Here is a 25,101-nt window from a genome sequence, read left to right on the forward strand (position 1 = left end):
ACTAAGAAGAGCGACTTCAGAGGCGAGGTGTCTTACTGTCGAAGTCTTACTGTCTGTACACTTAATACACAAGTCTGGTATAGTACAGTACCACATAACATTAAAATTACTGCTGTTCAACCGTATCCCCAGCACCTTCTCCAAAACACGTACAAGTACAAACATCAGGGATTGGAGGACAGTGCTTCCCTAGAGGGTGAAAGCATAATCCCGAGAGAGTCGGCAGGTGCAAGTGCAGACTGCATTGACAACTTGTCAACCACCCTGCCGAACATAAGTTAGACGAACAAGAGCAAAAATATGCTTGTGTTATATGTTATACAAACACAAACAAAGACTCACAGGACAAACAGCAGACATGAGCAGGAAGTAAAGGCCTGGATGGGGGAGGCAGACACCCCAAGGTTGCACAGCGGACGGGCCAAGCTGGGGAGTATGACCGTCTAGTGTCACACCTGAATATCAGATCCCAGATGGTTGTTCCAAGGTTGTTTTACAAGTAGGTTGTTGTCCTAAAAAACATTTTTAAAGCAAGTCAGACCCACACTGGCATCTCTGAGAGAAGCTGCTAACTGCTATGCGACTCCATGTTCTGATAAACGACAACTGGACAAATATGTCCTTTTAGACATATCCTTTTAGCTGCAGCACATCCTTGCGTCGGGAAACGTTGAAGACGGAAACATGAAGGATGTAAGCATAGCCCCGACAATGAGCGGCATCGCCCTGATTCGCACGTTCCTCACACCGCAATCCAGAAATATAAACATAGCACCAGTTCACACCATACTTGTACGCAGTCACAAGCATGTATAGAAACACACACACGCGCCAACACCCACATATTCCTTGCTTTTTATTTTTATGGGCCGTAGACATCGATGAAATGGGGGCAAACTGCACCTCGTGGCATGGTGACTAATGCATCCTCTGACAAGGGTGCAGGTAGATAAAAGCATAGCGGAAGGAGAGTGAGTCACTCTTCATAATTTCCACCAGGAATGCAGCCCCGGGAAAAAGCCTACGGGGAAGAAGACAAACGAAACGCTGAAGCTATCAACAGAGCACAGCAGATGCTGCTTCGGTTCACGGTGTAGCGAGCTGCAGAGAAGACACTGCACTGTGAACCCCCACCACAAAAGCCGCAACTTCAATTGTCTCAAAGAGCTTTTGAAATAAAGAATGGTGTTTTTAATAGAGATTTCATTTAATCTGGGCCTTTTTTTTAAGCATAGCCCTTGCCTTTAGTTCTTGGTGGGAAACCGATAAATTTTAAATGTTACCCCCAGCGGGTGAGCTCCCACACCCCTTCCTGCTCTTTGAAGCCTTTTTTTCGGCCATGAGAGCGCGTGCATAGCGGCTGGATGGAACTCTTTGAAAACCTCTTCCCCCGGAGAGAGGCTAGTGACTCCGGGAGAGCCAGACGAGTGCACTATTGTTCCACCGCAAACAGGTCAACGCTGAAGACCTTGTAAACCGGACCCATGTCAAATCAATAGGAGGAGCCCTCTTTTTTAACAGGCTTTGCCCACAGTTGTCCACTATGAGGGGCGGGTTAGGGGGAAGAACATTACGCGAGCAGAAAGAGGGTGAATGAGAGGGAGAATGTGCGGGGGAGGGGGCGGCGTGCTGCGCTTTCTTGGCTCAGACCGGTACGAGGCTTTCAGCTCTCTCTCTCCGTGCAACAGCCGACGCAGATGTGAGCCTCTGTTTCAAAGCCAATCTGGGGGCCTTTGTGTGGAGGCCTGGAGAAGCTTTGAACGGGGCCCACTGACGTTGGACCAGAACCGTCTCTGAATTCATTTCTGCACTTTGATGGTGGGGGGGGGGGGGGGGGGGATGCGAAAATCGGCGCTGCCGCCATCAGCCCGTCGCCCGCTCTCTTTCAAGTCTTAAATGACGTGCAAATCAACAGAGACGGGGCTCTCTGGCGGTCATTAACGCGGTCCGTTGGGAAAGTGAACCAAGCCCAGTTGAGCGGTCAGCGGCCGTTAGGGGCCGTCTCGTAACTGAAATGAAAAGAATCCACAACTGTGCCTGAAACTAGCTAGGATTTTTTTTTTTTTAATCTGTCTTTGAAGCTCACAGGATGCGGACAAGAGGAGTTTATCGCACTTCCTAAACACGTGGCGGCATTCAACAGCTGACCTGTGCTGAAAGAAGGGAATCTTAAAATATGCGGTCCTGAACCCCCACCCCCCCCCCCTCCATTTGCTGAGATTCGTTCCAACAAATCTTTTAATCAATTAAAGCAATTAAAAACACACAGTTAAGCCCTTCCACCATTTGTGTCTCAAGACTCATTAACTGAATGCAGGCTTCACCCTTTACCATGCACCCTTTCCCCAACTCTGTCTGTAATGGGAGGAAGTTTAGATTCAGACGCCAGGTCTCCGCAGTGACGATGCACGTGTTTTCCATCTATGGCCTGTTACTCAATGCAAAAGAAACCGTCACAGAATAACTCATTTGAAATATATGCCTCGGTTGTCTGAATACTGGTCTCTCCATATACACTCTGGTGAATTGGCAGAGGTGTCAGAACAGGTCTTTGCATAAAACTGACCATTCCTATTTAAGGGCAAAATAAAAATGAGAAATTGCCAAGCAGGATTTATTTAACATGCATGGCACATTATGCCTGACTGAAATAGGAAACGGATTGATATTCTGCAGAAGGCGTTGATGGTATAGACAGCGCGGGAGTTGTCCGTCTGGCCCTCTGTGGTGAAAGCCCAGTGCAGCAGTCACGTTGTTTACCAACATTTTCCCCTGCTCTCTCACTCACTCACTTTTTTTCTCTCCACACTCCCTCTCTCTCTCTCTGTCCCCAGCTGAGCGTTGCCAGGGCAATAAGCAGAAGCTCTGCGGGAGATAGGAGAGGCTGACTGGGAGATGGATGTTAAAAAAATAAAAATAAAAAAAGAACAAAAAAATCCACCTGCCCCAAACCCACGATCAATCCCTCGCCAACCTGGGACTGCACACAGCTTCACCCCAACCTTAACCCTTACAGCACATTACTTTTCAGCTTGCACCCTCCCTACAAGTTTAAATACAGGTTCCTGTAGTACAGCGGTCAAAGTATATGTTGCATTGCACTACTCCATAATGTTTCAGGATGGTGTAACATGCAATAAAAAAAAGTTTGGTGTGGTTTTCAGAAAGAAATGAGGGTAAATGTATTGAAATAAGAGTATAACGTTTCCCCATATGTTTGACCATGAAACATAGATAATTATCCATGGTGTTTATTATATGCAGCCTTTTCTTATAATTTTTTCTTATAAAGGGTGCCAATAATTCTGCAAGGATCTTTAATGACTGTACCATGTCAGAGGAGACATGGCTCAGGCAGTAAGAGCAGTCGTCTGGCAGTCGGAGGGTTGCCGGTTCGATCCCCCACCCGGGCTGTGTCGAAGCGTCCCTGAGCAAGACACCCAACCCCCAAATGCTCCTGACGAGCTGGTCGGTGCCTTGCATGGCAGCCAATCACCGTCGGTGTGTGAGTGTGTGTATGAATGGGTGAATGAGAAGCATCAATTGTACAGCGCTTTGGATAAAGACGCTATATAAATGCCAACCATATACCATTTACCATTAAAAGGCACTGTGCAGCACATTTAGCATGGGAAGGAATGTACAGTACACACACAAGTTCAGCGTACAAAGAAATTTGCCATTGCACTTTTACCTTAAAACTGAAGTGCATTTGGCAGTTGGAAATGCCATGTGCGTACTCCCACATTTTGTGTTCCCATCACAACCAGCTGTCCTCGGATGCTACGCCCTTGCAGATAACCTAAAGCTGCCTGTGTTATTCTCCTCTGACACACGCACACACGCACACACACACACACACACACACACACACAAGCATGTGAGCACAGACACATGCGTAAAAACAAGAACACACACACACACACCAGAAGAAGGTATTGCACAGAAAACATTCAGTCTCAGTGAGCAATTACAGCACAGAATGTTCTAACAGAATCATGTTCTTTTTCGCTCTCCGTCTCTCCCGTTTTCATGCGAGCAGCGATGTGCTTCTATACGGCCCCTCTTCTGAATGCAACCGTCACTACCCTCCCATCCTAAAAAAGCAGATACTGATGTAAACAAACAATGAAGATTAAATAACAGAAAATCTCTCTTCTAAAGCCAGTTGGAATGAAGCCACATATTCTGTGGCTTCAAGGACTGCCATCCTCAGCCAATTAACAATGTAAAAAAGGGTACGTGTGTCAATGCTGTCATGTGTGGGTATGTATGCATTTTTTTTTCTGGGTGTGTGTGAGAGAGAGAGAGAGAGTGGGAGAGAGAGAGAAAGAGAACATAACATAAGAGCAAGAGAGATGGGGTGGGGCCAAACAGATTAATACCCATTTTAATCACGGAGAGAGTCAAGGAAAACTGCATATGAGGGAGAAAATATTGAAGAAAGTCATGACATCAAGCATTCTCCCCTGCCTCCACTTCCACCTCCATTCCATCATCATCATCATCATCATCATCATCATGAACAACAGCCGCACAAGCACAATCAAAACAAATACCTGTCCTTTTCATCATCACCATCAAAAGAACCACCAGATCAATGGCTCACGGTCAATTCAGGCCCCCACAGAGCCAATCACCACAGTACGCCAGCACTCTCCAGAAATCTCAGACACACCCTCCCCTCTTGCACAGTCACACCTGTAGCCAGGGTCCGGCCATCCCAATAGCAGCTGTGTGGGGCTGCCCCGCTCTGCCCCGCCCTGGGGGAGCTACGGCAGGCAGGGGGGAAGTCACTCTGTATGACCTCCACTATGTGAGGAGCCCACAAACCATAGACCATCTGGGAGCTACGAGCCATGCAGCTGGGCTAGGGGGGGGGGGGGGGGGTTCTCAGTACCAGACTGGACCTGTAGCTGAAAGCCATTCTCCAATACGAGGATGCAACTGGAATATTCCATCAGTCCAGCTTAACCGACTGCTTTTATTTTGGTATAAAAAATAAGCTCAAATATGCCTCCCTGCGTGCAGCTACGCTTGAAAAAAAGAAAAAATAAATAAATAAAGACAGTCCCATTTCTGTGACCTTAAAACCTAGCACTGATTCACCACAGGAAATTACAGAGTGCAAAGGAAGAGGGCCAAATGACAGCAGACAAATTACCATTGGAAAAAGAAAGACTGAATATATGTTTGTGAACTGATGGAGAGATATAATAATCGGCTCTCCATTCTGTCTCTTTCCCCTCCTCTCTGGTAGGTTGCCAAACATCTGCAGGCTGCTTTGTGTGATAACATCAGGTATAAAAAAAGAGAAAGAAAAGAACACATGAAGATTGATTACGATAATTGCAAGGGAATCCATGCAAAACTAATGTGTACATAAGCAGGTGTTAACAGCTGTGAAAGGAGCACTTTGATGGAACTAAGTGAGACTGAGCATGTGTGCAACACTGCACATGCCACATGTGTATGATGTCCAGACAGGCCATCACTCCTTGAAACTGGACACTGTCTGCGTTTCTAACACACTAAGAACCTGGAGATTGTGTCTGCATTTGTGCAGATAACCTAGATATTCTGTGAATTTGTGACTGCATTTTCTGTCTGTGTCTGAGACACATTAAGAAGCTGGACATTCTGTCAGTGTTGAAAATTAAGAATCTGGATATTCTGTCAGCAACAGCAATTCACCTATTGCTCCACACACCTGAGGAATTTATCTCCAGGGAAATGTCCTCTCCAGAGCACTGCTGGGTGGTGGAGGGGGGGGGGGATGTGGAGTTCACATCGGCAATTTCCAAAATACCCCAACATGTAATTTTCGAAAATTGGAGTGATCCTCAAGAAGCAGTCAGAAACATTTTTCAATATGCAATGGAGTGGTACATGCAAGAAGTAAAAGCATGTAGAAATGAAAATATTAATAATAAGTATCAGGGCCAAAGTCTGTCTACCACTCCCAATGTAAAGGAGAAAACTGACCAGCTGATTATCGATGTTGCTGATAACACCATCAAGGAGCAGTGTAGTTTCTGCACTGCAGGGAAATACCAATGTCTAACTAACTTATAATTTGCCATAACATAATGAATCTCTCTCTCTCTCTCTCTCTATATATATATATATATATATATATAGATATATTTGGGGAATTAACAGAAATTCATTCATAACCTAAATTCTCTCTATCACAACCTCATTCACACATTACGTGGGGTTTCGCAGCTTCTGAATCAAATGGCCCGTAGATGAACCAGTAGTATTTACAAACAGTAAAGCGCCTGTTTTGTCTGTGTTCAGGTCTTTTATCCCTTTGCCCTCTGCACATAAACACACACTCACAAATGAACAAATGAGGCAATTTCACTCTGCATGTTCTCCTATATTAGACACATTTCATTCATTTTACTCTTTTCTAAAACGGATCGGATGCAAGCAAGTTTAATGCCAGGAACTGACTAGGTTACCAGGTGGCGAATACTGTAAGTGATTAGATAGCGATTACTAGGTGGTTGCTAGGGTGTTGCCAGGTGGTAACAAGATAACAAGTGGTTGCTTGGGCTTAGCTGGGTAGTTTCTAGGGTGTACGTATTAGTTACTTAGGCATCACTAGATGGTTGCTAGGGCATCACTCAGGTGTTGCTAGGCAGTTACAGGTGTCTGCTAGGTGATTGGTATGTTATTATCAGGTGCTTATTATAGCGTGCGGTTACTAGGCAGTTGCCAGGCTATTGCTAGATGCTTACAAGGTGATTTCCAGTGGTTGCTAGGGTGTCACTCGGTGGTTTCTAGGGTATTTAAGTTGGCTGTTAAGGTGGTTGTTGGGGTGACGCCAAGTGCTTGCTAAGACTTAGGTCCGAAGTAAATCCTTTGAGGGAACAAACGGCAGAGGGAACATACTGAAGACCTCATGGCCAGCTAGCTAGCCAAAATTAGAATGACCACATTGGATTTCAGAAAAGGGGAAAGGGGTGGTGGGGAAAAGTCAGAGAAATGGCGTCTATCGATTCAGGAGAAAACCCAGCCACATCTGGTCGAAAAGTGAAAGCTATGAAGTCGACCATGACGTGGTCAGGTTATATCCTGGTAAAACCTGAGCTACATTGGGATTAACCTAGTCCGTTTATGTCAAAATGTCTCTCAACCTAGATTTCCACCCCCTTAGACATCTAGATTCTGGCTTTTGCTCAAGGATTTGTCTTTTCTGGTTTTGGAAAAGTATGACTCCATTTCTTTTTTTAAACTTTTTAAATTCTGACACATTAACAACCTGAGCATTCCGTCAACCTTTGTGAAGCATTAAAAACATTCTGTCTGTGTTCGTGCGACATTAAGAATCTGGGCATACTGTCTGCATTTGCACAGCAGTGTAATTCTACAGGAAATGTCAGCACATATGAACCTGCACAATCGATGTGTGTTAAATAACTCTCTCTTGGGAGACATTGTGAACCTGGAGGACTTGTCTGCATGCGTAAAAAAGCACTACACCCCAGGGTGCTCTGCAAGCGCAAGGAAAGTATTAGGGCACCACATTAATGGTGCCTCCCCGGGGTCTGTACAGTATCAATGTCAACAGAAAAAGAGAGGAACTGGCAAGGGAAGAAGGAGCAATGGAAGAGAGGAAAACTAAAACAATGGGGTGGTGACCACAGATGTGCCAGGTACTTGCTGTGTACTGGTTAGCCATCTACTTGAGTCCTGCCGGAATAATCTGGAAATGCAGGCCTGTGTCTCCGCCGGGCGGTGTTCAGTAATAGGTGTCATTTTGTCGGGCTCTCGCAGCTGCCAGTAAATTTAGGCAAGAGCCTCTGGAAGCACTTTGTTCAGCTTTTCATACTGTAGGGGTGGTCGTACCGGCGAGACCACCGTTTATACGGAGCCTGTTATTGGTAATGCTGCTCTTTGCGCTTTTGATAGATGTGACAGTTGCAGCCTGATTCACTGACATTCCCGACAGCAAATGAACTTGCTACAGTCTGCATCCAAAATGTGTTCTAAAAGATTTACAGCTGCTACCTTTTCGGGAGACTTCATCTCCCATCAGCACTATCTGGAATCATTCCCCTTCAATCCATGACCTGTGATCTTCTGTACAAATGCTCGCAAAATAGTAGTTTATATATATATATATATATATATATATATATATATATAAATATTTTAGCCATATATCCTGTCTGCCATTGAGAAAATCTAACTTAGAGCCGAAAGATCAGCATCACTTTCAAAGCCATAAAATAGGGACACTCAAATCTGGCTCGACAAACCCCTTGGGTCCAGCAGTATGCCGGTATCCAATAATGTCACAGGCTGACCAGAGATTACACTCACCTGGTGCATCAGGTTTAAATCAATCCCTGATTACAGCGGAGGAATGAAAACCAGCAGCACCGCTGGCCCCCAGGGCCAGATCTGAGTATCCCCGTCATAAAGCATCCAAAGGAGATGGCCCCCAGGTCTAGAGACCCCAGCCTCATCCTCGTGAGCCACAGGACCTGCCGGTTCCTCATGACCAAGGACTTCATTGACCAATCAAAGCTGTTGATTACACAATTAACTCACCGTGCCGGGTTTATCGAATGGAAATTGGCTGAAATTAAGGTGCGGATGCCTCACCGTTTTTCAAATTTTAAAAACGAAACCTTCCCTCCCAATGTCTCTCAGATATGACCCACTCACTGTTACTTTGTCTCTCCCTCTCACACGAGTGCCGTTCACTCACCATGCGAAATGCATTTTTGTGCACTGCTTTGGCTAAAAGCATACGCCGAGTGACCAAATAGCGAAATGCAAATGGTAAATTGACAATAAATCAGCGAGCCCCGCGGTTCCCCGAGACCCCGCGGCGCTTGCCGCGGCACCCCCGGGGGAGGGTTCCACTTCTCCATTTTTATTTTTGCATTTTTCAACGCTCACCCTCGTCTCGCTCTAATGTTCCGTGTCCGTTATTGGGGACGGGGGCGGCGGGATATTTATGGCGTACGGCGATGCGGGTTACATCGACAGCGGCGGCCCGTGCAACGCTCTCTCTCCCCGTCCAGGAGGACGTTTACTCGCTTTCATTCGGGAGACACTTTCGTCCAAACAAACAACTCCGAGTGTAAATAACGAGGGTGACTACAGCCACTGGAGGACACAGTGGCACCCTCCTTATCGAGTGCGAAGCGGGCCAGACTCACCTACGACTGAAGTGAATGATATTTGATATTAAGCGCACAAACATTTCAAGCGCCGTCCTTGGTGCCAATTCATATTGCAATAGAGGGATGTTAACTGCAATGGGTGATTAAATAAAAGAGCTATAATTTTAGCGGTAATTGTTAACTTGATTTCCTAGGCTTGGGTGAACAGGAGTGGGAGAGCCAGATACTCAGCACACAAAGCAACCTGAAAAATGCAACTCACACATAGATCTGATGCCGAAAAACAAAAATAAGTGCTCTCTGTCTTTCGCTCTCACTCACACAAGCATGCACACACCTCAGCACATGCTTATAAACACACACACACACACACACACACACACACACACACACACACCTCAGCACATGCATACACACGCGCAGAACCTACAGTTATGCAACACCAAAAGTGACCTCTGCAGATTTCATTCATAATGTACACACACACATTCTGTCAACACATTAAGGTGCAGTGAGCTTGCACTTTGCTTGGGGGAGTTCTCTGGGCAACAGCACTCAGGCATTAATGCGGTACACCATAATCCAGAGGGGGAAAAAAAAACAAAAGTCTGCCCAGTTATCACAAAACAAAACAAAAAAGTGAGCAGCGCGATATGTTTCTGACAAGGTCGATTTGGGGTTGAATATGCCTTCGAGTATCCCCCACGGTGACCCTCGAGGGAAGCTGAGCATAAAATTGCTAAGTGCTGATGCTAACTTAGAGATGGAATGAGCAGGGGCTCCATACAATAGCCCTTGAAACAGAATAACTAACCTGAGAGGGACGGAGTGAAATAAAGCACTGCGCAGTTAATACACCGTGCCACCTGTAATGTCAGGGGCTCAGAATGCGAAAACAAGGTCTGAAACGGAGAGATTTCTGATTCATGCTGCCTGGGCACTTTACACACTTTACAGCATACTCTGCTGTATCTCATTTCCCCGGTACCCCCTCCCCCCCCCCATTGATAACTAATGCAGAAGTGTCTGGGAAGGCCCGCTGTCTATTAAAAATGGATTCCTCTCAGTTCCCATCACCGCGGTGACAGACAGCTTAGCCTGCAGTCCTGCTCTTTTAAAGTTAATCATCAAAGTTTTCACGGTAATGGGAAAGAAAAAGAAATTACAGCACAAGTTTTTGCATTTTTTTTTTCCCCTTTTCCTTTCTCCCCCCCCAGCCTGGGTTTGGGTAAGCTTCATTTTCACGGTCTGCTGATCTGTATGCGGCGCCTGCTCTTACCGTTCCAAAAACATTCCCCAAACAGGATGATTCGGCTTAAAAAAAAAGAAAAAACCCTCCCCCTGGCACTTCTCTAATACTCAAGTCCAGTAGCAGCGGGAGTGGTCCTGATGCATTTCAGGACACGTCTGCTAATTCTGCGTGCGCTATCTGGAGCGTTTGCGCTGAGCCCAGGCCGGAGTGCGAGCTCAGGTCACCCGGGTCGGCACATTACATGTTATTTATCCAAAGCGACTTACAGTTGATTAGACTAAGCAGTCGTGGACCTTAACCACTATGCTACAGGCTGCCCACAAACCGCACGAGTCACCCACGCCCTGTAGTATCGTCAGTGTGAGTGCTGTGCCATTGCGATAGCTTACCTCTAGTTTACCATGTACATTTAGTTGCTGAGACGCACAGTGCAGTCTCAGTATTCGGACAGTGACACATTTTTGTTATTTTGGCTCTGTACTCTAGCACATTGGATTTGAAATGAAACTATAATGGAGGAACTATGCCTATAAAGGGCTTTAAATCCTACATGGTTATGGATCTAAATACCATAAATATATTCCTTGTTTCATTTAATTCCCAAGGTGCTGGAGTATAGAGCGAGAACAAAAGATCTTGTCAATGTCTAAATTCTGACTGCACTGTATATCTTCTATATAGGAGATAAAGGAGAATCTTCACTCACACTACTGTACTAGGAAACTCCACTTCATGCTCGCGAAAAAAAAAAAAGGAGGTAGTTACCATGGCAACAGTGCCCAAGGCGACGGCCAGCGTGTCCGAGCCCCGGAATGCGGCTGTGAGCAGCGGCTGCTCTGAGTACGAGAGGTAATGCGCATGGAAGGGTCTGGAGGGGGGGGGGGTGAACTGGGGCATAGCTATGAAGCGTGTCTGATCCCGCCTGGATCTCTGCTGATCAAGCTGCTGATCCACCACTCTGTCTCCCTGCCTGTCACCCCACCTGCCTGTCCCAGCATCCATCTGTCACCCGCCTGCCGCCTGCCAGGAACAGGCCCCAGCGCTGGGGGCCCCATCCTACAGGGCCCGCTGCCGGGGAGAGGAGCCCGCTGAGGTAGCTTCCGTTAGCCGTGCAAATAAGCACGTTAACCCTTTGGAGAGTAGGTTTTTTTAAATAAATGTCAGACTAACACTACTTCCTTGTTAGTCTTCCGCATTTCTTTCTTCTTCTTTGTTTTTCATATCTGAGCGCTGGTGGAGTCATTGCAAAGGTCATCGCCATGGAAACTCAGCACTCACTTGTCAGTTAAGAAAGGAATAGTTAGCTAATATTTTGCCAAATTAACCATGCCTAACTACCTCAGATGTACTACTTGGCATTGCTGCAGTAGCCTTATCTGAACTGCAACAGTAACAAAGACTAAGCAAAGTTGTTGCCCAGATTACCAACATGCCAGGGCAAGATGTTAAAAACTACAAATACCATGATCCACCAGTACTTAGTTGCCACACAATTTTCACCAATTAGAAACCAACATGAATAAAGGGTTGATACCAGAGCTCAAATCAAACATGGTGAAGGCAACACAGTCCCAGTTTCACCACAGTGCTTTGGATAATACAGGGCTGCATCCAGGACATAGTTTTGGCAGTACTGCCTCCAACTGGATTGTCAGGAAGATATGGAGCAACCACCATATGAACACAACACTCCCTCCCCACACTGATCCCACTAAATCAAAATTATTGAGATTCATACTTAGAATTAAGAAGTGCATTATGTGTAATTACTGTTAGTAATAACCAGGACTGTTTTTTTGTATGGGAGTTAAAACACTGCAATTAATTCAACTGGAATTACCAAGCCATCTGACATGAAATTAGTGTAGTGAAGGCTTGCAGGCCTCTGTAATTCATGTTAGATCTAATAAAATTAATGTGTCTGTGTATTTTTATCTGGTGCACAAAGCAACCCATCCACTTTCATACATGTTGAAATAAAGTTGTAGGTGCAAAGTGGCCATACAACTGGTGCTGAGACAACTTCCCCCAAAGCGGGCTGTCGGGGAACAGAGGGGTTGGAAACAAAGCCTTCTCACTCCACCCCATCCCGCCCCCGCCCCTCCCCCCAAATGGGTAGTACTACTGAAACATCATCACTAAATGTTACTAAATAGTGTTTAATAAAATGATAATATAAAGGCAATTGAAAGTGGCCGATTTCAGTCAAATATGAACTTAATGGCTGCCTATCTTTACAAAAAAAAAAACAAAAAAAAAACACACTGGCATTCCGCGCATGCGATAACACACGGCCTATCAGACAAAACCATTGTTCGGAATAAAGTGCTCGACCTGATGAAATCGTACTGACGAGGACCATTACTGTTGTTGCAGTTGCCTTCAATCGTGCTATGCCTTTATCACTGTAATCAAAAATAACTTCTACACCAGCACCCACTCCATTCAGCGAAACTGTGTTTGCCGTACTGCCCATGATACAAACAAGGCAGAGTAATATGTATGCGATGCCTGCCTGACAAATTCTCTTTGTGCCGTCAGCACAAACAACTTTTTAATTTACTGTGAAGTGTGTTATTTGCAGTTAAAAGGATTACTAAGCAGTTATCTTCCTTTGCTACAGAAGTTCAGAGGAATGACACACAGGGGAGAGAGGTGGAGGAGGAAGAGAGGAACATGTTCAAAAGGGGGGAAGGTTCCGGTCTTATTTTTGATAAACATCTCAGGAAAAATGTAAAAAAACCAACTAAATCTGTTATCCTACTGTGAGTCTTTACCCGGCTTTACCCACTCTTACTGTATAATTATATCGGCCCTTTTTAAAGGTTCACAGTCTGTGTCTTACGACGGTGAAATGACTTCAGATAATGAGCCAAACAAGTCAACGGCCAAAAATAAATGAAAGTATAAACAGCGTCACATTTGTGCCGCTCATTAATCTTTAGTAACTCACCTGTCACTTTTGAAATGATAAACTTCAGAGGAAGGGAAATTGCTCATCGGAGTTACTCGCTGGCCTTAACTGGAGACGCGGTGCGATGAACCTGGCTCATCAGTCAATCAGCCGCTGTTTTTGCTGTCGCCGCCACTGATGTGTTGCGCTTTTAAACCGTAACAGATGCTTGAACCCAGTGTCAAAAAACAACAACAACAACAACAACAGCAGCAGCAGCTCCCGCCGCCATTAGAGCCGTGCGCGGTTTCAGTTACCGGTGCGAAATACCCAACCGCTGCACGGCGTGCTTATGAAAAACCCCTGTAAGCAAGCGCGGGAGGCCGGTGTTCTCTGGAAGGAGATTAAACAGATTTTCCGTCCTCAGCGTGGCCTAAATCCAAATGTAATGGATTTCTATGGACCGCGGCGCATCGATACTCTACCACCGGCACAGTTGCGGCTTTCTTAAGTGTGAGAAGAGTTGAGGGAATGGATTCGGGGATTCGTCAAGGTTGTTTCAGGGACTTTGACACGGCAATTGCCGGGGACCGAACGGGCAGGGGAAGGGAGGGGCAATGGGACGGGGTGGGGTGAGAGTCTCCAACCCCCCCCCCCTCCCCCGTTCTCGACGGCCCGCTTACTGCTGCCAAATGTCTGTCACAGGGTCCGGGCCGGGGTAAATAAGACCTCGTACACAAACACGGATCCCGCTCCAGTGCATCTGCTGGCTGTCGTCCCCGGGGCCCGGGGCCAGCAGGAGCCTATGAATTAGTCATAACCCCCCCCCCGTCTGCCGCTCATCATCCCCGCAATGTTTCAAGATGTGGCCCCCGTAACAAGGTGTCTCCACACTCATATGCCATGGGAACGTAATAGATAAATCACAAATTACCCCCACGCGCCCCCACCCCCAAAGTCTGTCCGCACACCAAATCCACTCGAAGTTCAATGCACGCCCCATCGCCCCAATTCCCCCCCAACCCCCACAATCCGTCTGTGCACCAAATCCACCCCGAGTTCAATGTCTGCTCCCTCACCCCCAATGCACCCCCACCCCTTGACCCCCACCCCCCCCCGCCCCGAACATCTTTTGATCCAGCGTGAATGTTGTCGATTCATCCGCAGTGAAATCATGTGCAGTATGGGTCCGCATATAATGAAACTCTCAAATGGTATTGACGGGAGTGGAACAAATAAACAGCTAAATAGAGATCATTGTTGTAAACACACCATCTGTCTGAGTGCCTCGCAGTAAGCAGTCTGAGACACTGTCTTTATCTAGATCAAGCCAGCCCACTTCCAAGTTGTAACAAAAGCAACCCAACAACAGTCGCCTGTAATTTGATCAATACACTTATAAAGAAAACAGAAAAGAAGCTTCTGATTAAAAATGTGCTTTGAAAATGCGAGTGGAAGATTGTGGGACACATAATAGTGTTTGTAAAAGAGACAGAAAATAATTATCCAAGTAGCAGTGCAACAGGCAATTAGACTGACAGCCAAACGGGGACACTAGCAAATAATGATTTGAAAGTTTGTAGGGAACCGCTCAGCATAAAATATCCATCACAAGTCATTACTTGATCATTTTAATTCTGATGGCACACATTCTAGGCGTTTAATTTAGTTTGAATTATTCACATAATTAAAGTCCGCAAAGCACTCTTAGACTTTGTTGTGCATAGAGCGTTTGTAGTGTGCCCATAATTAGTTTGTTGAAACGTCTCCAAATGTTTGAGAAATTGCAAACCTCCATTCTAGATTGTCATTAATGGTGGGGTAAGCAGTGTACCTATTGTCATGCCAACATGACTTTGCTGCGTAAAAGTCAAAAGATTTAGCGATAAAGACATTAACTTAAGTTAATACTACATATTTTTCCTCAAAACATTTCAATTTGTGTCCCTTTATTTCCCATTTTGTTCCCCTGTTTTTCGTACTTATTCAGTCACTGCCATACTGCTACAATAATGATACAGATAAAAACACACATTTAAAGTTAATTACTGAAAATAAATTGAAAACTGTACAGTAATGAGTCAAATCTAGACGTCTTGACAGAAGAAAACACATGAAATAATGTCACCCATGTCATGTACACAATATTCACAGAGGCTGAACGGCTCAGAATGAAAGTTCTAGAACAGCCTACAAACAGAAACAAAGAAACAAAGTGTCATGGACATAACATTTGACACACTGTCAATTTCTTTATTACTAAGTTTACATGAAAAATATTTACTTTTCATTTGTCTTAAGTCGATTTACAAAACAGATGACAGTGGGTTTTCAACGGTTACCTCCCTAAAACTACTATGAAACCCTGTAGGTTGTGGTATCTTTGGGCATTCGCTGCGTTGTTCAGCAGTCATATTATCAATGAATTGAGGGTAGCGGTCTATGCAGCTGAGATGGGTCCGGTGGTGCGCATCGTATGGTCACCATGCCGACTGTGGCCAGGAACCCTATGGCACGACGCGTAACTGGCCACAGCCTCACCAATCAGGAGCCCGCAGACAACCAAGAACACATGGGACATAAAACGAACAACTTATTTTTATATTTGAATTAAACTGCGCATTTCATCTCCTTCTGTTTCCGCGCTCGTGCCATAGTGTCCTGGCATTACGTGCCATCAGTTTTTTCTGTAACAAACCATACTTCAGGCTATACGTTTTGCTGATTTCGAAAGGCTGCTGATAGAAAAATCCATTGTATTTTTAATGATTACATATGCTGTATAACTTCCATTAGATGCACACTCTCTGACAAGAGCTCATCTCATTTAATAGCCCAGAATGAATGCATAAAAATGCAAATAAACTCTGGTCTCCAATAATAGTTGGTAGCTAACAGGGGAGCGGACTGTCAGTCACTCGCTGGACAGTTAGCATAGCAGAGTGAGCATGATGACTTTCGTTATGATGTGGTAGTACCAGAGAGCGACAGCTTTATATTACATTTAAACCTGATGCTGTCAATGAACAACTTACCTGGAAAATTTGTGAGAAGCAGCAAGGGACTTGGGAATAGATGCCAATTGAGTGCACAAGCAGAAGTCAAATGAACAGTCGAAAAGGAATTCAATGCGGCTGAACAGAAAAGCTACCAGTTCGCACACAAACACACTACTTATTGGCTAGTAATGTTTGATTGGCCAATAAGCGCCCAAACATATCATGTAAACCACAACAACCACAAACCGTGCAACAGCCTTGGATGAATATGCGATTCTGATTGGCTAATAAGCGTGCGTATATAGTATGTATCCCACATGACACACGTGCGTCTCATTTGTTTGTGTATATGTGGATTCACTTTTCATAATATACCACACATGAAAGATACTCACATCTTCTATGAGAGTATAATAAAAGATGTGCCTTCAATGTCTTCTTTTACCTTGTTTCTATCTCTGAATATCTGCAAATGTTGAAATATTCTCTTCTCGCACGTCTGCTGGCGAGAGCACAAGTGAAACATTTGAAGCGATGACATCCCTCTTCCTCCGGGAGGAATGGTCCAGGTATAGCACGACAGTCGTTCAAAAGCGCACGGGTCCAGGTGCTGATTTTACACCCTCTAATCTCACATTTGCCTGTCAGGCTACACGGCAACGGAATCCGGTGGCAGCTGGGGTGGCAGCTCGGATGTTTAACACCAAGCAACACCTATCAGAGCGCTCTTTAATGTACGACTGTAAGGCCCAAAGAGAGCCACTGGCTCACAGGACAGGGAGAGTATAAACACCGCGCCGCATGAATGATGACAGCGCTTTGTATTGGGCCTGATATTTTATTCCTGCACGTAGTACTTGCTGCAGGCAGTTTGTTCCGGATAGAAATGGTGACCTTCACGCACACAGCTGCACCCACGCCAAGGTCTGAATATTTATTTTTTTGTATTTTTCTTTGCGTACGTTCGGCTGCAGTCTCCTTTTAATTTTCATATAATTCAGAGGCTGACTGATTCTCAATTTTTTACTTAACTGTGAAGTAACGACTAAATCAATGTTTTTCCAAGAAGTATCCAAGTTCTATTCAAGACACATTTTTATATGAAGCACACAGTAAATGTACTGCATTACGGCAGAGACCAATTTAATGGTGTATATACATTCAGGGCTATGCAGAATTTAGGAGGTTTGTTGCAAAGACTAATGCTATTGTAATTACGCACATACAGTCATTCATTAGAGTAAAATGAAAAGATAAAATTTGACTGTTAAAATACACAGACATGCCACACTAGTTACAATGTAATTACACAATTACAATCCCATCTTCAGACAGGAATGGAGCTGCCCCCCTGTTTTGTGGTGGTGGCACGTCTGACTCCGATCCAACGGCAGACATGAGCTCGTGAAGGGGCGTCTTCTGCAGCTGCGAGGTAGCGGAGCAGACACCCCCGAATGTTAGGGATTCTGGCAGGAAATGAGGCAGCTAAGTGGCTCTGGTCTCTCCCCCCTCCCTGCCCTCCATTTCTCCATTGCTGCCATATCGGGGGGGGGTCTCACGTCTTACCACGCGCATCAACTGCAAATTCTCGCCAAAGTTAGAATGAACATGGCTGTATTCATACGCAAAGAATGTGACATTTGGTGTTTGACTGGAGTCTTCTTCGGGTGGTAACGCAAACAGCTGTGTCCTATCTCACAGAGAACGAATGGCGCTCGAGGTTGCACTGACATTCACCCGATAAGGAGCACACATAATCCACTGCCGCCAATTTTACAGTCGTTAAACATACCATGATGCCTCACATGGTAAAAACATCACTGTGTTGGAGAAGACGGCATACAGCAAAAGTCGGCGAGATGTCATGTTTTTATTTGTTCATTTGTTGGAGGCATAGTGGAAAACTCATACAGGGAATTTGCAGATAATCGGCTGCCCTTTCAACCATGAACATGATCAGGTAGGTGTAGCTATTAGAGATACCTGCTTATCCTTATCCTCAGTCTCTTTCCCAGTCAGCAGGGCTTTACTTGCGTAGGAGGTTCTCTGAAGCCTCCCTCTGCGCGGTTCCTTGAAAAACATCCTTTATAAATAGTACCTTCAACAAAGTAAATAAAAATAAAACGAGGGGAAAAAGCAAGCTAGTTTTGTAAACTTGGCTGCATTAGCTATCTATATGCATTATCCGCATTACGTTTCACAAAGTTAGTCCAAATGAAACAGTTCCAAGCTACCCGTAACTAGACGTGAAGAACATTAAATTACATTACATTAGGTATTTGGCAGACGCTCTTATCCAGAGTGACGTACAGTTGATTAGACTAAGCAGGAGACAGTCCTCCCCTGGAGCAAGGGCCTTGCTCAAGGGCCCAACGTCAGTGCGGATCTTATTGTGGCTACACCGGGGATCGAACCACAGACCTTGCAGGTCCCAGTCATGTACCTTAACCACTACGCTACAGGTGCCCTATGGAACATATGGAACTTTAGTTGTATTTCAACGCAGCTGTGCTCTCCAATAGGCAGACCACGGAAGAAAACTGAACAGGGGAAGAAATCACGGAGGAGGGCACTGTGAGGCGGTGACCAGGCGGTGCGACGGCCGCGGCTATCGAACAGCCGGGGCGAACACAGCGGCAGTGGACCCGAGCAGAGCCGCACGGCGCACGCGGTGCCGGAACATTCCAGATCAATGCGCACGGACCGCAACAGCAAAGCGCAGATTTCCCATAGCAGTGTTAGAGGGGGGAGCCCCCCCCGAAGACTCTTCAGCAGGAGTGGGCAGCAGGAGTTCGGTATTCACCACGTCATTCAGGATCCGCGCCGCTCTGCTTTTCAGCTCTAACAAGCGCTCCCCCTCCTGTGAATACCAAAATGGATGCTCTGATACATTTCTATTTATAACGCGTTAGGTTGCGAGCCTCCCGTCTCCGAGTTTATGACAGTGACGTTATGCGTTCAGCCTCAGCGACGCAACGACTCACCCAGCTCTGAAAGAAGCTAACGCTGACAGTTTAAATGCACATCAATTTAAGGGGGAAAAAATCGATACAATCCCCATTGTTTTATATGCATTGTTAAATAGAATTGCTTGAGTAAATGGTATTAAATTAAGATAATGACAGCAATGGATTAACAGAAAATGTATGACACTTCTAGACACAGTGAAGAGAGATTTATTGTGTGACAGAGAGAAATTCAAGGCTCATTGTCACAGGAAACTGCAAAGTATGCTTCTACAATCCATGCTGAACAAGTATGAGACCATGCATGCAAGGAAACTAGTGCAAGAAGATTATGACCCATTCAGATTAATGGCTTTGGTATGAGTTACACTAATTGATCATCTATGGCATTTACCTGAATGGCATGGAAGGGTTTCAAGAATAATCGCATTGGTATCACTTACACCAATTAATCATGTACAGCATGGAATGCGTCCAGATTAATCACTTGGGTATTGGTTATTAGAATTCATTATGCAAGGTATTTAGGACATATTCATCACTTGCCAAATGCCCCCCTTTCACCTAGCAAGAACTTGATAAGAGGTGGGTGACAGTGGCTCAGAGCAATGATTGAAATGGATATGAATGCTTACTATACTATAAAGTAACATGATATTGAAATGTTGTCATTTTACTTAAAATGCAGGACATCTGCTCACTCTACGTAGCAATTAAACAAACAGAACTCAAGATACTTGCTTTAAAACATTTACAGTACTATGCTGCTGATCATGAACTTACAAATTCATACAATTAATTGAAGTTTTGTTACTTTGAAGTGACCAAAGTTGGCATTTAAATCCAGCAGCTTCACTTTATAATGTGGTATACTCTTCACTCCAATATTCATTTTCATTTCATCCCACAACACTGCTCGCGCTGTGTGAGTCAAGATGTCATGTTTGCAAACAGTAACAGTGTTTTACGAAGAGATGCTGTTTATAGAAGGTTTATTAAAACATGCACTCAAATATAAAAATCACAGAATAAAGCTTGGACAGTACTGAAATAACACCTGTCTGTAGTATCATTTAGCATTATAATTGTATTACCAGATGTTACCACATTGTCAACTGCATGTCGATCAAACATTTCAGACCATGGCTACCTTGCCACACCGTTTCTGAGAATGGGAGCACAGAGCACAGAGCACATAGCTAATAGTAATCAAGCACTGATTTGGCCAATTGTAGCAAGTTTTCCAAATGGTATGTGGATTCAATATGATAATGATGTTAAAGATGACCTTGCATTTGCAGTAAGAGAAACATTAATTCATAATTATTTTTTAACTACCCGAAGCAGTGGCTACATGTGTAAATACAAGTGTGGTATTTGGCAAAATGTACAACATGTTCAAGTCTTTAAAATTAACTAGCCATAAAAAAGAGACAATACCATTGAGCACATTATGTTAAGTCCATAAAGTAGTCTACTCACTGATATGTGATTCAGCCAACAAATAGAAATTAGGTGAAGAAAAGAAAAACACTTGGAGGGTCGAACTAGGGAACTCGGTCAACAGAAGGAATGAGTTCAAAAGTGGACACCACAGAAATAATTATGAGGTGCCGTTTCACCCTTGATTCCAGAGTGCAGGATGCTCCTGGCACATTTGACTGGGACATATTCTGAGATTAGAAACAGCTGGCTGTGATCACCCTGGCGGAGGATGCATTACTGTACCATCAACAAACTGAAATTATATGAAAATGTAGCCCATTTAGATCACACGGTTTGCCACCGAATTTGTCACAACGCGTTAACCACGCAGATACCCCACAAAAGTCAAAATCAGTGGTCCTCACTCCTGATCCTACAGAAGCTGTGCTGACTGTTTTTTGTTGTTACTCAGCACATCATTTATCAATTAAAGTAGCTAGTTATACAGTTAAGATCTTGCGTCTGAATTGGTTGCTGATATTAAGGCGAAAACAAAAACCAGCACTCTGCGGACCAGGAGTGAGGACCACTGCCCTAAATGGTACAAAATGCCCTTTTTCCTGAAACATTTATTTTTATAACGAGCAGTATCTGCATTATACCAAATAATTATGTCAGTCCAAGAAAGCTTCGGTCAGTCATGAACCATCATGTAATCAATCTGATGAAAGAAATGAGAGAATTCATCTCCAGAATTTATACACATTACGCAGTGTAATGAAATTAATATATAGCCTACACACGTGTAAATGTACCATGTAATAAGTTATATATTCCATTTAATAAATCAAAATATCAACCAATGAGAGAAATCACAGGCAAGGCAAGAGCGATACCATGTCATTGGAATCCCACTAGCATGCTCTCCCTGGGCGCAGAGGGAGAGCGAGATAGAGAGGGGGGAGAGAATGGGATTCAGACCACCTGACTAGCCTCATCTTGACACATAGGATTTACTGTCAGCTCCGCTGCTGGAGGGCAATAACAGAATCAGCCCAGATGTAGGAACAAGCAATTATACTGGCCTATAGGGTAAGGACACACTTTAATAGACCATTTACTGAAGGGGCGCTGTAAGCCCCATCCACTCCCGGGCGAGAGGGAGGAAAGAGAGAACTGCAATACCAAGAGGGAGTCCAGACTCGGGCAGAACACAGCGTCTGAACGGAGCGAGAGGGAGAGGGGAGCCAGCCCCAAATTCAAAGTGATTCAAGGTCTTGTTGAAAGAAAAAATAAATGTATTGGATTCAAAAATATTCCCAACTATATTTTTGAAAGGCCTTGATATAGTCTGATGGTGAAACACTTCTTTTAAAGGCGCAAATGGTCTCCTCCGCCCAATGCAAACCCCTCTCCTCCCAACAAACCCACTCCCCCCACCGCCCCATCATCACCACCCACTCAGCCACAATTACATTTCCCATCCTGAGCACAAATGTAATAGCCCCCCCCCGCCCCCCCCTCCACAATCGGGGAGGCTCCCCCAGTGGAAACAGCCCGCTCAGGGGCCGAGGCGGACGGCGTGGGTTACCGTGACGATCCCTTTCTGACAGAGTGTCAATACAAAGCAATTTACGAGCACATGAAAAATCGACCCCAGATAACAGGCAATTTCTCTGCTCCGATGGTTCAGGTGGAGAAATAGAGGGACGAGGGGGAGAAGGGGAGAAACCGGGGGCCTCCGGAGCCCTGCCGCGGCGTTTAGGGCTCATTCCGCTCGCCGGGGCCGCACCGCGGGCCAAGCCCTCCCGCCGACCGGCCCGCTGGGCCTGGCACCGCCGTGGGAGTGGGTACCACCGTGGGAGTGGGTACCAGCGTGGGAGTGGGTACCACCGTGGGAGTGGGTACCAGCGTGGGAGTGGGTACCGCCGTGGGAGCGGGTACCACTGTGGGAGTGGGTACCGGCGTGGGAGTGGGTACCGCCGTGGGAGTGGGCACCGCCGTGGGAGTGGGTACCGTCATGGGAGCGGGTACCACTGTGGGAGCGGGTACCGGCGTGGGAGTGGGTACCACTGTGGGAGTGGGTACCGTCGTGGGAGTGGGTACCGTCGTGGGAGTGGGTACCGCCGTGGGAGTGGGTACCGGCGTGGGAGTGGGTACCACTGTGGGAGTGGGTACCACCGTGGGAACGGGTACCGCCGTGGGAGTGGGCACCACCGTGGGAGTGGGTACCAGCGTGGGAGTGGGTACCACTGTGGGAGTGGGTACCAGCATGGGAGTGGGTACCAGCGTGGGAGTGGGTACCACTGTGGGAGTGGGTACCAGCGTGGGAGTGGGTACGGGAGCCTGACAAAGTAGGCCAGACTGGGACAGACCCAGGGTGACAGGAGGAAGGTCAAAGACCAGGAGAAAGGGGGAAGGTCAGCGGAAAAAGAAAACTGATGAATAAAATGTAAGGAAACACTAGAGGGAGGAGAGGAAGAGAATGGTGAAAATGTGGAAAGGGCCAGGAAGGAATAGTTCAAAGCACTCTCAGTGGCTTTCAAAAGCCTTTCTAAAAAAAAAAAAAAAAAACTTGTTTTAAGGAAACACGAGAGGAAATAAAACCAAATAAGGCCAAGATGAAATGGCAAACAAGTGAGAAGAACGATCGTAATCACCCAAGTGATTAACAGGGCTCCCGCGCCATCTTACGAGCAGACCTCACTGCAGGTGTTTGGTGCATGGCGGAGGGGGCTTTCGGTGAACACCAAAATAATGACCTCATCCCTCTCCTATCTCTCAGACTGTCTCCCATCCAAAGCCATTAATCACGAACTACGCCCAAAGCAGAGCACACCTTCCCCCTGAGCGCACAACACACACAGTGCATGATAATCCAACGCCCCGCGTCAAACCGGAATACACCCTGGACAGGTTGCACACACCATTCACTCACACACTCATACCCACAGGCAATTTATCCCAATCAGCCTAACCTGCGTGTCTTTGGACTGTGGGAGGAAACCGGAGTACCCGGAAGAAACCCCGTACAGAGAGGCCCCGGCCGACCGGGATTCGAACCTTGCTGTGAGGCGGCAGTGCTACCCATTGCACTGTCCATGCCGCCTCAAGTTAACCGTGTGATACCTAAATCACACAGTTAATCTCTCAATCAAAAAGCAGTGACACGCTGAACTGCGAGGGAATACAGTAGGCTATGGTCCAAAGAGATAAACTGAGAGCCCAGGGAACTTGCATGCAATATGTTTTCTTAGAATTATATCTACAAAGCAAAATCTTCAGTGTTAAACCAACAATGATAGAGCCCTTTCAACTCTAATGGAGTGCATCTTGTCCCAACTGGATTCTTAGTTTATTTAAACTTTTTTTTGTTGTGTTTGCAAAATCACAACCCTGCACAAGACAGTAATGCATTCATACCGAAACGTCAACTGGAGTTGGGATTTATTAGGCAAACATATATGCTAATTAGCAATTATACAATACCACACCAAGTTGCAATGAATGAAGGGAACGCACAATGACCCCAATATAATGCCCCGTGTCTAAGATAAAATCCTCCAATATAAACCTAAACCCGCAATTAAATTTAATCGGCCAGCATTGCAGCTCTGCAGCAGCCTAATTAGAACAGGACACAAGTCCTTCGAGCTGAAGCAAAAAAAATCTAAATTTACTCACGTTTCATCGCTGAAGAACAAACTTGGACTCCAAGCAAGCCTCAGTTCCAAAGGGCCGATCCCCGTCGCGTGTTCAAAAGCTGTTCTGTCCATCACTGACAATGCAAAAGATAAATCACTACAAGCGCCCTCAAAAGCAGGTTGTACTGTATCCCATATGATAACTAAAGTTAGCAATGCAGCAAAGCAATCCAGCTAAACTACGTTGGTACATATTGTAACCTCACATGGGGTAGTTAGGTTTACACCTTTATAAACAACTTTCTAAACGTTTCATATCCTAAGGAAGTATAGTTATGAGTCTCAAACAAGGAATCACCCCACACAGATTTGTCAAAGCCCAGAATGATCGAATTAGTTAATTCGCGTTTAAAGTCACGTTATTGGTTAAACGAAATCCCAAAACTTTCTATTGGCTGTTCATCAGCGTTTTATCACAGGAAATCTGCCGAGTTAACAAGGCTATCGTTTAAAAATACGGCAATACAGATGTTGACATGCGCTATGTTTAACATTGCAATGGAATTTATCAAATAAGCCTCACATGGTAAGAGACGAAGGCACATTGCAGACTGAAGAGACCAAGTCAGGAGTCACTAGGGTGTTTTGATGTATTCAAATGTACAAATGTGCATGTGAACCAAACAGTCACAATGTGTGCACAACACAGATAATAATAATACACCTGGTCTAACTTGTTGAATGATTCGTTCAAATATCAAGTTACATTATTA

The 25,101-nt window shown here is 45.3% G+C and overlaps 1 long non-coding RNA gene across 2 annotated transcripts in view; it reads right to left on the reverse strand.

Annotated features, from left to right (window-relative positions):
• The window catches only part of LOC133109594 (uncharacterized), a 172,680-nt gene extending 148,000 nt beyond the window's left edge, over positions 1 to 24,680 (reverse strand). For both annotated transcript variants that reach the window (XR_009704765.1, XR_009704766.1), the window contains exon 1: positions 24,369 to 24,680. This is a non-coding gene — a long non-coding RNA (uncharacterized LOC133109594). The remainder of the gene's footprint in view (positions 1 to 24,368) is intronic.
• Positions 24,681 to 25,101: the final 421 nt, after the last annotated feature.

This window comes from Conger conger, chromosome 14, assembly GCF_963514075.1.
Source record: "Conger conger chromosome 14, fConCon1.1, whole genome shotgun sequence".
In the NCBI taxonomy this organism is placed as follows: domain Eukaryota; kingdom Metazoa; phylum Chordata; class Actinopteri; order Anguilliformes; family Congridae; genus Conger; species Conger conger.